This window comes from Chanodichthys erythropterus, chromosome 3 (assembly GCF_024489055.1).
Source record: "Chanodichthys erythropterus isolate Z2021 chromosome 3, ASM2448905v1, whole genome shotgun sequence".
Taxonomy (NCBI): domain Eukaryota; kingdom Metazoa; phylum Chordata; class Actinopteri; order Cypriniformes; family Xenocyprididae; genus Chanodichthys; species Chanodichthys erythropterus.
This window is the reverse complement of record NC_090223.1, coordinates 5562015-5577196: the sequence shown is the minus strand read 5'-3', so window position 1 is coordinate 5577196 and position 15182 is coordinate 5562015.

Sequence of the window (15182 nt, the reverse complement as noted above, 5' to 3'; positions counted from 1 at the left end):
TCAGATGAAGTGCCTACTGCTCCTTCATTCATGCACCTTCAGTTTGTTCTACCCTGTAGATGTTGTGAGGGCAATTTAGGGCAAGGCATTTTCCTTTTCTACTTCTTTGAGATCTTTTAGTGCCTTATTGCATGGCACTTGATCTCAGTTTTTGTCTGAGCAGGAAAATCAAGTCTTGCAATAATAATTGTAAAATGTAATTTATAACCAGTGATTCAAAGCTGAATTTTCAGCATCATTACTCCAGTCTTCAGTGTCACATGATCCTTCAGAAATCATTCTAATATGATGATTTGCTGCTCAAGAAACATTTATTGTGTACAATTGTACAAAATATTTGAGTACAATTTTATTTTTCAGGATTATTTGATGAATAGAAAGTTCAAAAGAACAGTGTTTATCTGAAATCTAATCTTTTGTAACATTATAAATGTCTTTACTGCCACTTTTGATTGATTTAATGCATCCTTGCTGAATAATAGTATTCATTTCTTTAACAAAAAATAAAAATAAAAAAAAATAATAAAAATTCTTACTGACCCCAAACTTTTGAACGGTAGTGTATAATGCTACAGAAGCTTTGTATTTCAGATAAATGCTGTTCTTTTCAACTTTCTATTCATCAAGAAATCCTGAAAAACAATTGTACATATTCTACAAAAGTATTGTATTGTAAAAGTAAAACTGTTTTCAACATTGATAATAATTATAAATGTTTCTTGAATATCAAATCAGCATATTAGAATGATTTCTGAAGGATCATGTGACACTGAAGATTGGAGTAATGATGCTACTTTGTAAAAATACTTTGTAAAATATTCAAATAGCAAACGGTTTTAATTTGTAATAACATTTCACAATATTACAGTTTTTACTCGATTTTTAATTAAATAAATGCAGCCTTGGTGAGCAGAAGAAACTTCTTTTAAAAACAAAATTATGTATAGCATGGTATTATTTAGATCGAATGGGAGAACGGGAACGCGGGGATACCGCGATCCGACCGCAAAGGGAACTTTCGCTTTCGATCAATTTTCTTTTTTTTTTTTTCCTACTATGGAAATCAAGTAGCCTCTTTACAAACTTTCTTCAAAATATCTTCCTTTGTGTTCAACAGACCAAAGAAGTTTATACAGATTTGGAACAACTTGAGGGTGAGTAAATTATGACAGCTTTTTCATTTTTGGGTGAACTGTCCCTTTAAAGGTCTTTCTATGGAAATGCCCATTTTAGCCTCTACAGAAATTACACTTAAAAAACACTTTAGGATTACACTTTATTTTGAGGTCACAAACAGGCTTTTTTCTTTTCATAATTTGAATTATGCTACACTCAAAAATTAAGATTTAAAGGGTTAGTTCACCCAAAAATGAAAATAATGTCATTTATTACTCACCCTCATGTCGTTCCACACCCGTAAGACCTTCGTTCATCTTCAGAACACAAATTAAGATATTTTTGTTGAAATCCAATGGCTCCGTGAGGCCTCCTTAAGGAGCAATGACATTTCCTCTCTCAAGATCCATTAATGAACTAAAAACATATTTAAATCAGTTCATGTGAGTACAGTGGTTCAATATTAATACTATAAAGAGACGAGAATATTTTAAATAAAGTACTTATTTAGTGATGGCCGATTTCAAAACACTGCTTCAGGAAGCTTCGGAGCGTTATGAATCTTTTGCGTCGAATCAGCGGTTCGGAGCACCAAAGTCACGTGATTTCAGCAGTTTGGCGGGTTTGACCCGTGATCCGATTCATGATTCGACACACTGATTCACTGTGCTCTGTGTTTTGAAATCGGCCATCACTAAATAAGTCGTTATTTTGTTTTTTTGGCGCACCAAAAATATTCTCGTGGCTTTATAATATTAATATTGAACCACTGTACTCACATGACCTGATTTAAATATGCTTTTAGTACATTAATGGATCTTGAGAGAGGAAATGACATTGCTCCCTATGAAGGCCTCACTGAGCCATCGGATTTCAACTAAAATATCTTAATTTGTGTTCTGAAGATTAACGAAGGTCTTACGGGTGTGGAACGGCATGAGGGAGAGTAATTAATGACAGAATTTTCATTTTTGGGTGAACTAACCCTTTGAAGGATTGCATCGTTACTTGTTTACTGTTGCTTTAATTACCTTGAACAAAACTGAAAAACATTAAGAAAACCTTTGTCTCAAAATATACAGAATGATTATAGCGATTCTCATTTGCTACTTAAATCTAACAATAAAAAAAATTAGATCAACTATACTCAGAATCATCTTTGCTGTCCACAATCACATCAAGATCAAACTCATTTCCACACTCATCTTGAAAAGCGGATGTTTAGAAAAGTGTTATGGCAAGTTCTTCTGCCATCTAGTGGTTCAGAGGAGAATAAAAGGCGTTTTTACCCAGTTGTACATATAATACTAAAATGTAATATAATATATAATACTAAATGTAAACAATTTTGGGGTGAATTTTTGCTAGTCCTCACAATGATTTCACCAGTATATTTATATAAGCACATTATATCATCATGTTATATAAGAGGAGAATATGTTCTTCAGTTTGGCAAGTACAAGGGCAAGTCCTTCAGGTGGTTACTGGAGAATGATGTTGGCTACACTTTGTACCTGTCCAGTTGGGTTGATGAAGAAGTACAGGCTGGGCAGTTCAACCCAGAGGGTCCTTGCAAGGATAGAAGCTTCAAGGAAATTGAGGATCTTTAACGGCAGAGCAAGACAATATTGTTGGATTTGGAACAAGAGCACAGGATACTTGGAGAAAAGTTTGGGATACCAGGGCTGATGGATATGTTTCCTTTATAATGAGGCAGAAATGTGTTCCAGGAAGTAAACTGTATCTGTTGCAGCAGTATCTTTTAAAGCAGCAACAAAACCAACTGCCCAAAACCCCTCCTCTTTTGCCCTCACCATCATCTTCCACTGCGAGGCCTCTGGTTCCTTCAAGTACTGCCTCTGATCATCCAGGTGAGTTAATAAAATTCATGCATATTTGATTAAAAGCCTCCTGATGCATTAAAGCCTTCTGGTGCATTCGTTTTATTTCATAGTAATGGAGGAGGATGAACTGGAGAAGATGATGTTGAGTCTTCCTCCAACAAAATATCTCACACAGCCGAGTAAGTGAACCAGCAATCATATTCAATGTCATGTTTGATATATGTAAGTTTCACATACTTCAGAGAAACTATTTAAATTTGAATGCTTATTTTTTTTTTAGGATCGTCTGCAGCCCCTGGATCCACAGTCTTATCTAAAAGGGGATATTTCCACATCAGTTTTGGGGGATTATTCTGTTATAGGCAGATTTATCCTCCATTTCTGATTTGAAATGATTTTGTTTGTTGTTTTGGCAGTGTTCTTGCCTGTTCTAAAACATGTTCTTTTGTTCCACTAACTACTTTTAAGGGATAAACATACCAGTGACAAGGGTGAGTGCACTTCATGAATTGTATACATGCATTCTATTTAATTGAATTTGTTGTAAAAATTCTACTTACATTATAACAATTAAATCTGAACATTGTTAGAATTTTCATACTAGAATCTTTAAATAAATTTTGATTGTAGTCACTGTTTTGAGCCTTATATATATATATATATATATATATATATATATATATATATATATATATATATATTAGGGCTGTCAAAAATAGCGTGTTAACGACGTTAATTAGTTGTTTGTTGTTAATTACGTCAATTTTTTTTAACACATTTCACGCATGCGCAGTGTGACAAATTATTCAGGTCAGGAAAGTCAGGGAAGTGGTTGGGAGCTAGAGGCGAGATGGAGCAAGGTGAGCAAAGTGGGCCTATTGACGGATTCAAATATAAAAAGAATGATGATGGTACAGTTAACAAGTACAAGGTTAAACCAAGTCAAATATCAATAACATGTATGTATGTATGTATGTAGTGTTAATTTCGTCAGACAAGACGAAATATGTTCGTCAACGACCTTTTTTTTCATGACTAAAACGAGACGATGGCAAGACTGCACCACTGTCCAAAAACGCTCACTAAGACTAAATTAACATGAATTTGACGAAAAAAGACGAGACGAAAATGTTTTGCATAAAATAAAAACTAAGATAAAATCTCTCTTAATTTTCGTCTACAATCGTCTCTGCTTTTTCATCAGCTGTTACACCTTTAAAATATTCAGAACGAGTTCGGATCCCGCTTATTACATGGCTACCTACCAAATAAATCAATAATTTGACACAAAATATTGATTTAAAAAGGAGTTTATTGATTTAAAAACGATTGTATTGCTTCCGCTAAAGAAAATAGTGCGCTCCGTCTCTACGGTTAGAATCCTGTGTGTTCATGGCAACGTTCTGTTTTTCATGGCGACGGTGTAGTTAGCAGCGGTCTGTTATCAAGAAACTAACAAAAAAAGATATGCGAATGACTAAATATGACTAAAACTAACAAGGACATTTGGCACAAGACTAAGACTAAATTAAAAATAGGTGGCGAAATGAACACTATTGTAGGTGGCGAAATGAACACATCCCCCTTCTTTTGAAATAAACAATATAAAGAACATATTGCATATCATATTAAGTGAAAGAAACATGCAGCTTACAAAAAAAACAAACAAAAAAAAAACATCACATGTACAAACTAGAGCATCCATATAGTATTATACTAAAGCACTAGCATACTGTATGTGTTCACACAATAATGGATTGTCACATACAAAACGCAAACTACATTGAACATTATGAACAACAATTTTTTTCTTTTTAAGGGCAGCGATCCGCCTACACCCTTGTACAATTACAGATCCAGAATGACTCTAGGCTTTATCTGGCGTCCATACCTGGTTCTGTAAGTGACGGATTTGGGCAGGTCATCAGTGTGGTCAGGTGTGTGTATAATGTCATTGTGTGGTGCACTGCTGATTGGTGTTTCACATATCTCAACACCATCATGTCCCAAGGATATGTCAGAACTGTCCTGAGGTTCCTTCGTGTCCAGGAGGTGACGTCTGTTTCGTCGATATTCCCGTCCATCAGAAGTACGCACATGATACGATCTCTTAGTGCCGGCTGATCTGACGATAACGACTGGTTTCCAGTATCCTTGCTCATGTACTCTAACTGCCTGTCCCTCGTTGAGCTGAGATAAAGGTCTAGCCGATCTGTCATAATAGCTTTTTTGGCTCTGTTGTTTCTGTAACCTCTTTGCTCTGACATCTTTCCTCCTGACGACTTTCGGCAGGAGCTGCTGATTGGTATTTGGTAGGGTTGACCGTAGGCGACGACTCATCAACAGCTGAGCTGGGGACTTGAAACCATCGACAGGGCTGTGCGATACTCCAGGAGACTAAGGTGTGGATCTCTTTTGTCAGCCTTAGCCTTTTCCAGCAACATCTTTGCAGTTTGCACAGATTTCTCTGCTAGTCCATTACTTTGCGGGTAATACGGACTTGAGGTAGTATGCTTAAATTCCCACGTTCTTGCAAACGCCGCAAACTCACCCGAGCTGTACTGGGGGCCGTTGTCTGAGATGACAGCCTCTGGAATGCCATGTCGTGCAAAAGCAGCTTTTAGTTTGTCTATCACAGCAGTTGAGGTTGTGCTGCTGAGCTTGTCCAGCTCAAAATATCTGCTGTAGTAGTCCACTGTCACAAGATAATCCTCATTGCTCCAGGTGAACAAATCGGTAGCCACAACTTGCCATGGCCTGTCTGGAATTTTGTGACTGATCATTGGCTCTTTGGTGTTGGAGGGGCGATACGTGAGGCAGATTGAGCATTTCCTAACTATGTTCTCTATTTCCTTCCCTATCCCAGGCCAGAACATGATGTCTCGGGCTCTCTGCTAGGTCTTCTCGATGCCTAAATGACTGGCATGTACACGTGACAACATGTCTGCACGAAAGCTTGTGGGAACGACAATTTTTTCACCTTTGAAGATTATTTCATGCAGGTACGAAAGCTCATCACGGTGGTTCCAGAACTCTGACACACTCACGGGACACTTCCTCTTTTCCTCAGGCCACCCTCTTTGTATCACTCCTTTCAGTGTCTGGAACTGTGGGTCCTTTTCATTTACATTTACATTTACATTTAGTCATTTAGCAGACGCTTTTATCCAAAGCGACTTACAAATGAGAGTAGTAGAATCAATTACATCAACATGAGAACAACAGTATGTAAGTGCTGAGTAAAGTCACAGTTATGTCAGTAAAGTGCTCATAGCGAATTTTTTTTTTTTTTTGTTTTTTTTTTTTTAATAAATAAATACACAGATAGGAGAAGAATATTAGTCAAGGTAAGTGCTACTACTACTGGGTCAAGTGCTGACGAAAAAGATACGTCTTTAGCATTTTTTTGAAAATGGCTAGAGACTCGGCTGCTCGGATAGAGCATGGTAGGTCATTCCACCAGCCAGGAACAGTCCCGGAGAAGGTCCGTGAGAGTGATTTTGTGCCCCTATGTGATGGCACCACAAGGCGCCGTTCACTTGCAGAATGCAGGTTTCTGGAGGGTGCATAAGTCTGAAGTAGTGAGTTAAGGTATAGCGGTGCAGAGCCAGCTGTCGTTCTGTAAGCAAACATCAGAGCCTTGAATTGGATGCGAGCAGCTACTGGCAGCCAGTGCAGACTGATGAAGAGAGGAGTGACGTGCGCTCTCTTCGGTTCGTTGAAGACCAGTCTTGCTGCAGCATTTTGGATCAGTTGTAGAGGCTTGATAGTGCATGCTGGAAGGCCAGCCAAGAGAGCATTACAGTAGTCCAGTCTGGATAGAACAAGAGCTTGGACAAGAATTTGTGTGGAATGTTCAGATAGGAAGGGTCTAATCTTCCTGATGTTGTACAAGGCAAATCTGCAGGACCGGGTCGTTGCTGCAACATGATCTGTGAAGGTTAGACCATCATCCATCACCACTCCAAGGTTTCTGGCTGTCCTGGAAGGAGTGATGGTTGAAGACCCAAGTTGAACTGAAAGGTTGTGATGAAGTGTTGGGTTTGCACCGATCACAAGCAGTTCCGTTTTTGCAAGGTTGAGTTGGAGGTGGTGGTCCTTCATCCAGGCAGAAATGGCTGTCAGGCAGGCTGTGATGCGACCAGCAACCGTCGGATCATCTGGTTGGAATAAGAGGTAGAGTTGTGTGTCATCAGCATAACAGTGATGGGAGAAACCATGATCCTGAATGACCGATCCTAGTGATGACGTGTAGATGGAGAAGAGAAGTGGACCAAGCACAGAGCCCTGAGGTACCCCAGTAGCAAGATGATGTGACTTGGACACCTCACCTCTCCAAGATACCCTGAAGGACCTACCTGAGAAGTAAGACTCGAACCACTGGAGCGCGGTTCCCGTGATGCCCTTCGACATGAGTGTAGACAGGAGGATCTGGTGGTTCACTGTGTCAAAGGCAGCAGACAGGTCCAGCAAGATGAGTACTGATGATTTTGAAGATGCTCGTGCCAGTCTCAGGGCTTCAGTGACTGAGAGCAGGGCAGTCTCAGTAGAGTGGCCACTCTTGAAACCAGACTGGTGGTTGTCAAGGAGGTTGTTCTGTGAGAGATAAGTAGACAGTTGGTTGAATACAACTCTCTCAAGTGTCTTAGCAATGAAAGGAAGAAGGGATACTGGTCTGTAGTTTTCTAAAAGAGCTGGATTCAGAGTGGGTTTCTTAAGCAGTGGGGTAATCCTAGCCTGCTTAAAAGCTGTGGGAAATGTTCCAGTGTGAAGGGAAGAATTGATAATGTGAGTGAGTGCAGGTAGAATTGAGGAGGAGATGGCCTGAAGAAGAGGAGTGGGGATAGGGTCTAGCGGACAGGTAGTAGGGTGATTGGAAAGAATGAGTTTGGAAACATCTGCCTCAGAAAGCATGGAGAAGGAGGGGAGAATTTGTGTGTTTTCAATTAAGATGTTCTTGTCAGTGTGTGGTGTGGAGAATTGGCCGCTGATGGTTGTTATTTTATGTGTGAAGAAAGTGGCAAAGTCATCAGCTGTAAGAACTGATGTGGGAGGGAGGGGAGGAGGGCAAAGAAGAGAAGAGAAGGTTTTGAAAAGTGTTCGGGAGTCATTTGAGTTGTTAATTTTAGTGTGATAGTAGGAGGTTTTAGCATTGGTGACATTAGTAGAGAAAGAAGAAAGGAGTGACTGATATAAGCTAAGGTCAGTAGGATTTTTAGATTTGCGCCACTTCCTCTCTGCAGCCCTGAGTCTAGACCGATGCTGGTTAGCGGGAGGAAGTGTGGATGAGACCGAAGAGGATAGATGAGATGGTGAGAGGGAGCGTAGGTTTCGCCGAAAAGTGGGGTGCGTGATGAGTTGGGGGTCAGGTTGAGTGTGAAAGTAATGAGAAAGTGGTCTGGGGTGTGTAGTGGAGTAACCAGTGTATTGTCGGTGGAGCCACAGCGTGTGTAGATGAGGTCCAATTGATTACCTGATTTGTGGGTAGCTGAGGTAGCCACTCGCTTGAGATCAAATGAGGCAAGCAGCGTGTGGAAGTCAGCAGCCTGAGGTTTGTCTAGATGGATGTTGAAGTCACCAAGTACTAGCAGAGGATTGCCATCCTCAGGGAAGGATGAGAGTAACACATCCAACTCCTTCAAGAAGTTACCTAGCTGACCTGGGGGACGATAAACAACTACAACATGAATTTTGGTAGGGTAGGTGATGGTAATTGCATGTGATTCAAATGAGCCCTTTTCAGAGAGAGATGGTAAAGGATTGAACTTCCATTCATTGGACATAAGCAAACCAGTACCACCACCCCTCCCAATCTGGCGTGAGGTGTGAGAGAAAGTGAAATTAGAGGAGAGGGCTGCTGGTGTGGCAGTGTCCTCTGGTTTGATCCATGTCTCAGTCAGAGCCATGAGATGGAGATCTGAATAAGTAGCAATAGCTGTGATGAACTCTGCTTTGTTGACAGCAGACTGACAATTCCAGAGCCCAATCGAAATAGAAAACAATGTACTAGGTGACATGGGTAAAGAACGCAGGTTGTTATGGTTGCGCTGCTTACAGCGTGTAGCATGCGATTTACGAGGGTTAGTAATAGTGGGAATTTGGAAGCACATACCTAAAACAAGTCAAAAGACAGACAAGAACACACTGTATAAAGAGGAAAGAAAGAAAAGAGCAATACTCAAGTGTCTTGTCTGTGTCGTTGCTCGGTGGAGTCGCACAGGTAGAGTCGCTGGTCTTTACACTCTTCGGTCTTCACACGAGGAGGGCTTCACATGAGGGCTGCCGCGTCCGCTGCCGCGGTACACTGTGCACTTATACCAGCTTATTACAACGTTAGTTCAGAAGACCACGCCTTACTGACTCAGAGCAAACGAAACCAAACGCGATTTGCCACGTGACCTCAGTAAACAAGCAGTAAAGCAACTATACAGCACTAAAATCAACTAGAAACGACAGCAAACACTTACAGTATGCAGATCCTCTTGTAGCTTCAATGATTCTCTCTAATGAATGCTAAATAACAACTGTTTATATACTAAGCTGGGTTTGACCACGCCTTACTGACTCAGAGCAAACGAAACCAAACGCGATTTGCCACGTGACCTCAGTAAACAAGCAGTAAAGCAACTATACAGCACTAAAATCAACGAGAAACGACAGCAAAACACTTACAGTATGCAGATCCTCTTGTAGCTTCAATGATTCTCTCTTTCAGTTTGAGCTCTGATTTCGTCCAATTTTGAATCACTGACAGGAAGACTGCTGTACACTGTGTGCACTTGAATATCCATACCCTCACTTAGGCTTGTGTCCTGGTCAGACAACGACTTTCTGGACAATGTGTCTGCGACAGGGATATCCTTGCCTGGTCGATGCACAATAGTAAAATTGTACTTTTGGAGCTGGAGGATCATCCTCTGTAGCCTTGGGGGAACTGATGCCAAGGATTTCCGCATTATTGACTCAAGGGGCTTGTGGTCACTTTCAACAACGATTTGACGGCCATAGATATATTGATGGAAACGCTTGCAACCAAATAGTATGGCAAAGAGTTCTTTCTCAATTTGAGCGTAATTGATTTCGCATTCAGAGAGTGACTTTGATGCATACGCGATAGGTCTTCCATCCTGCAACAGGACTGCCCCGAGCCCATACTTGGAAGCATCAACCTGTAACCTGATCTCCTTGAGAGGATCGAAATAGGCCAAGACTGGTCCTGGTATGCATGTGAGTAGCCCTTTTATCTTCTCGAAGGCTTTGTCATGCTGGGTATCCCAAACGAACTCACTTGACTCCTTTAGGAGCTGTCGCAGTGGTGCGTTGACATCAGAAAGACCAGGTGCAAATTTAGAGAGGTAATTGATCATACCTAGCACTGTCTCGAGTTCCCCTTTGTCTTTAGGTGGCTCCATGTCTCTTACGGCAGCAACTTTGGCAGGGTCTGGCTTTACTCCCGTGAGGAGATGTCCAAAATAGCTCACCTCTGTAGCACAGATGATACTCTTTTCTGGATTGAGCTTGACTCCTCTCTCTCTGGAACGCTGCAGCATACCATGGAGGTGTTCGTCATGTTCAGCTTTGGTCTTACCATGGATGAGAATATCATCAACAATGGCCATGACCCCGTTCAAACCTTCATACGTTTCATCAATTTTTCGCTGGAACTCGTCCTGGGCTGAAATCAGTCCGAAGGGAAGACGTCGGAAACGGTAACACCCAAAAGGTGTGTTGAAAGTGGTCAGCCTTGAAGAATCCTCAGTGAGCTTAATAGCCCAATACCCTGATCTAGCATCGAGGACACTAAAATAACGGGCACCAGCTAGTTTGGACGTTATATCTTCGAGAGTAGGTAATGGGTAATGAGGTCGCTTAATGGCCTTGTTAAGGTCCCTTGGGTCCAGACAAACCCTTAGCTGACCTGTGCGTGGTTTTTCAGCTACAACCATAGAGTTAACCCATTCGGTAGGCTCAGTGACTCTAACAATGACGTTTTGTCTTATCATGCTCTCAAGCTCCTCTTTGAGACGGCCGCGTAGTGCGAGAGGAACACGTCTGGGTGGGTGGACTACTGGGGTTGCATGCGGATCTAAGTGTATGGTACACTCACCAGGAAATAGTCCAATTCCCTTGAAAAAATCTGCAAACTCCTTCAAGATAGGCACTTCTATCTGTGTTTCTGTAACAGATAGTACTAATTTGATGAGGCCAAAGTCAATGCATCCTTTTAGACCTATGACAGGGGGTGCATTTGTGTCGACTACATAAAATGTCATAGCTATCTCAATGTCTTTGTGCTTGCATTTCAGGTCACATTTGCCTTTTACTGCCAGGCGTTCACCACCATAGCCAAACAAGGGGCGAGATGTCGGCTGCAGAGTGCAATGAGTGTTCAGCTTGTTATACTCATGCAGGGGAATGACGTTGGCAGATGATCCAGTGTCTAGCTTGAACTTGACTTCAAGTTGTTTTGGACCTATTTTAATATACACAAAAGCTTGCTCTGTGTCTGAACTCTGTCTGCCCTGTGTCACCGAGTCAATAAACAGCTCTTCATACTCATCAACTTGGTCTGAATGTTCTTCACTTATTGCATGGACAGTTTTCTCACAGCTGGAGCAACAGACTTTTGCAAAATGGTTTAATTTACCACATATTTTGCACACCTTTCCTTTTGCAGGGCAGTGAGATCGATCAGCGTGAGGTTTGTTTCCACAGTAGCCGCATCCTTTTTGGTGCACTGGGGTAGCATTCCTAAGTTGCAAATTCTCGCTGTATTTCTTTGTGTATTTAGCGTTGCGTTGCTTTGGAACTGCGCCTTTTGCTGTATGGCGGGAGATTGCGTACACTGCATGCTCACGTGAAGCACTCATGCTGCTTGAAATAGTTTTTAGCTGTGCTTGCGCCAACTCATGAGATCTAGTGACATCTATCGCTTTTTCGAGCGTTAACTCAGAGCCCACATTCAAAAGTTTCTCTCTCACTTTCGGTGAATGTATCCCGAACACAATGCGATCGCGGATCATCTCATCACTGTTTGCATAATTACAGTCCTTGACAAGCAGACGCAGGTCTGTCACAAACTGCTCAAAAGGCTCACGGTCTCCCTGCATTTTTTCATGGAATTTATAACGTGCAAATATCACATTCGCTTTGGGTTCAACGTATGCTGTGAAGCGGTCATAGTATGACTTCAAAACTTTTGCTTCGTCTGCAGACAGTGACCATGTATTAAAAATATCACAGCCCTTCTCTCCGACCCATAGGAGAAGATAACTACATTTCTCATTCTCACCCTTTTTCTTCAGGGGTCCGCTGAACATCAGCTCTGCGTGCTGCTGAAACTTGCGCCATACTTCAGGCAGGTTAGTTGCGTCCCAGTTCATCGTGGGCATTGGAACTCCAGCGGTATCCATCTTTGTTCATAGAATCCGTTCACTCTGACACCATGTTGTGTTTTTGTTATAATGATTAATATTCAAAGAGACTTTGGGTGCACGCAGAACTAGTCTTATTATGAGGACTTATTAGCTCGACTCAGACTCGCAAAATGAGTGTTAACTCTTCCTCAGCATAATACACACTGGGCTTTCTGAGCCAATCCGCATAAACTTTACTGGCAAGTGCTATAGCCAATAAGAACATAGGATATAATGTCTCTGACATGTGATTGGTTCTTAGCAGAATGTAAGAATACTACAACTTTATGTATGTAAATAATAATAATAATAATAATAATAATAGTGATTAATCCTGATTAATCCACTGAAAATTCTGATTAATTTGATTAAAAATTTTAATCATTTGACAGCCCTAATATATATATACAGCTATGGAAAAAATTAAGAGACCACTTAACATTGATTTCTGAACTTGGAGTGGTCTCTTAATACAATGCAGCCTTGATGAGCATAATTGACTTCTTTCAAAATCATTAGCAAATTAGAAATGTTTCCAAACTTTTGACGTACTGTAAAGTTTGTAACATCATCACATGCAGTCTCCCATTCTCCCATAATACATAACCAATAGTTAGGATTAATTCCTAATCTAAATGTAATAACCATTTGATATTGAAGTAAGATTAGGCACACAGCTGAAATAAAATTGAAACCAAATTCTGAAAAATTAAGTGAACTTCACAGGGGCACTGAAAATCACGCATTATACCTTTGTTAGCATACCACACCCCTAATACTATAAAGAGTCTTGACATGTGTTCTATGTGTTTGCATGCATTTACATTACTGTTTATTAACACATTTACTTAGAGACAGTTCTACAGACATTACATTTTTCTGTGTTAGGGAGGCATAAACCACCAGCAACACTCAAAACCAGACCGGCCTGATGAATATAGTGCCATTGTATCTCCACGGCCAGGTTGGTGTATGGACATGTACACATGCCACATCGCCTTTGAGACCAGTGCAGGAAACTGTGTTCTGTCAGTGTAAGGACTTAGTGTAGCATTTTACTTAATCAAATTTGATTTAACATATTTAACAAATGTAATGCTCATCTATGACCCATGTCATTCATATCAACAAACTTCACTGATTCGGCTGGAACAGAGACAGCACATCTACCCCTAACTCTTGCCAACCCTCCTGTACGCTCAACAGACTGGATTAGATGACAAAACTTGCTGAAAAACAGATGAAAAGAGCTTGCTGTAAGGCATCAGGGGCTTGGGTGTCTTGGGGAAGATTAAAGAGATCAGAGCCATACTGTCCAAACAGTTCAGAATAACATTCCCTTATGATGTTCATACCTAAAACCCCAGGCACACAAGTAGTAGGCAAGGGAGTTTGGGAGCTCTGCACCACCAAAATCCACTGCTTGGGAATAACCTTACCCAAAACCTGAACATCAAGTTCCACATACCCAATATAAGCGATGTCTAGGCCATTAGCAGCCTTAATCTGTAACCATTGACACGTATGGGGCTTTCTTCTAAATTTTGAAAAAAAAAGATCAGAAATGGTAGAGATCATGGACCCGGTGTCTAAAAGGCACTTTACTTGCACCCCTCCCATAGACACAGTAATCGATAGACATACACCCACTAGTTGTGAGACTGTTTCTTTACTTACAGGCGTGTGTACACCTGAGCCAGTAATATCCCCTCCTGCTCTGTGGCTCTGCAAAACAGAGGGTGCTAGTTTTCCGCCGGCTGATTGGAAGGGGACAAGGTCCGTGGGGGACAGGGCCATTATGAGTGGACGAATTACACCTAAAAGGCTGTTGTAAAGACATAAATCATTCAGAAAGTTCATTAAGCTGTTGCTGTTTTTTAACCATCATCTCTTTTAACTCAGCAATCTCTCTGTCATCTGAGGTGAGGAACACCCTAGAGGTCTGCAAAGCACAATTAGATGGTACTGAATAACTCCTAGTTGTATCAGTTACTGGCCTACCTTCCTGCTCCCAACAGATGGCTTCAGCCCTTACATCAAGTAAGGTGCAAGCTGGTTTAGTCCGAACTACCTGCTTCAATGTCCCGAAGATTTGAGTCTTTAACATGTTCCACAAACTGGTCCATAAGTAGAACAGCAGAACTGGGCTGTCCATTGGGTGCACATTTGACCACCCGTTCCATTAAACTGAAGAGAGCATGGGAATATTCCCCAAGGGACACCCCCTCTAACTGCTTTCTGGAGAAAAAGTCCTCCTGTAAGGCAACATAAGATTGAGAACAACCTTATAATTCCTGCAGAATGGACAAAATATTTTCGGAATCTTCCATTTCTTTCCTGGATCGATAGCGTATCCCATTCTTAGCTTCCCTCTCTAAATGATCATAAATGAAATATGCTTGATCTACTGGAGCTACAGTAGATGCATAGCCCGCATACTTGCACGTACCTCACCAATCCTTTCCACATCATCAAGCCCCATGTTCCCATGAAATAATGGACATTTTGACACATATACCAGGTGCTCAGGAACTGTGGGAGTAACAGGCCTATCAGATAAAACAGAATTACTCATGAAGCCCCACTAGGGGTGCCGATACCTCAGTTTGTTCTTGCCTGAGTCTTTCATTATCCGCCCTCAGTTGTACCACCAGAACTCGCAGTTCCTGTAGTTTATTATCCATCCTGATGAAACAGTCTCTTTCTCAACTCCCACTGGTGGAAGAGTTGATGTGCGTTGTCCGAAACAGCTGCTGTCCAAGGATGAGCTAGCCAACTGCTTTCCTTTAAAAAAAATAAATTACAC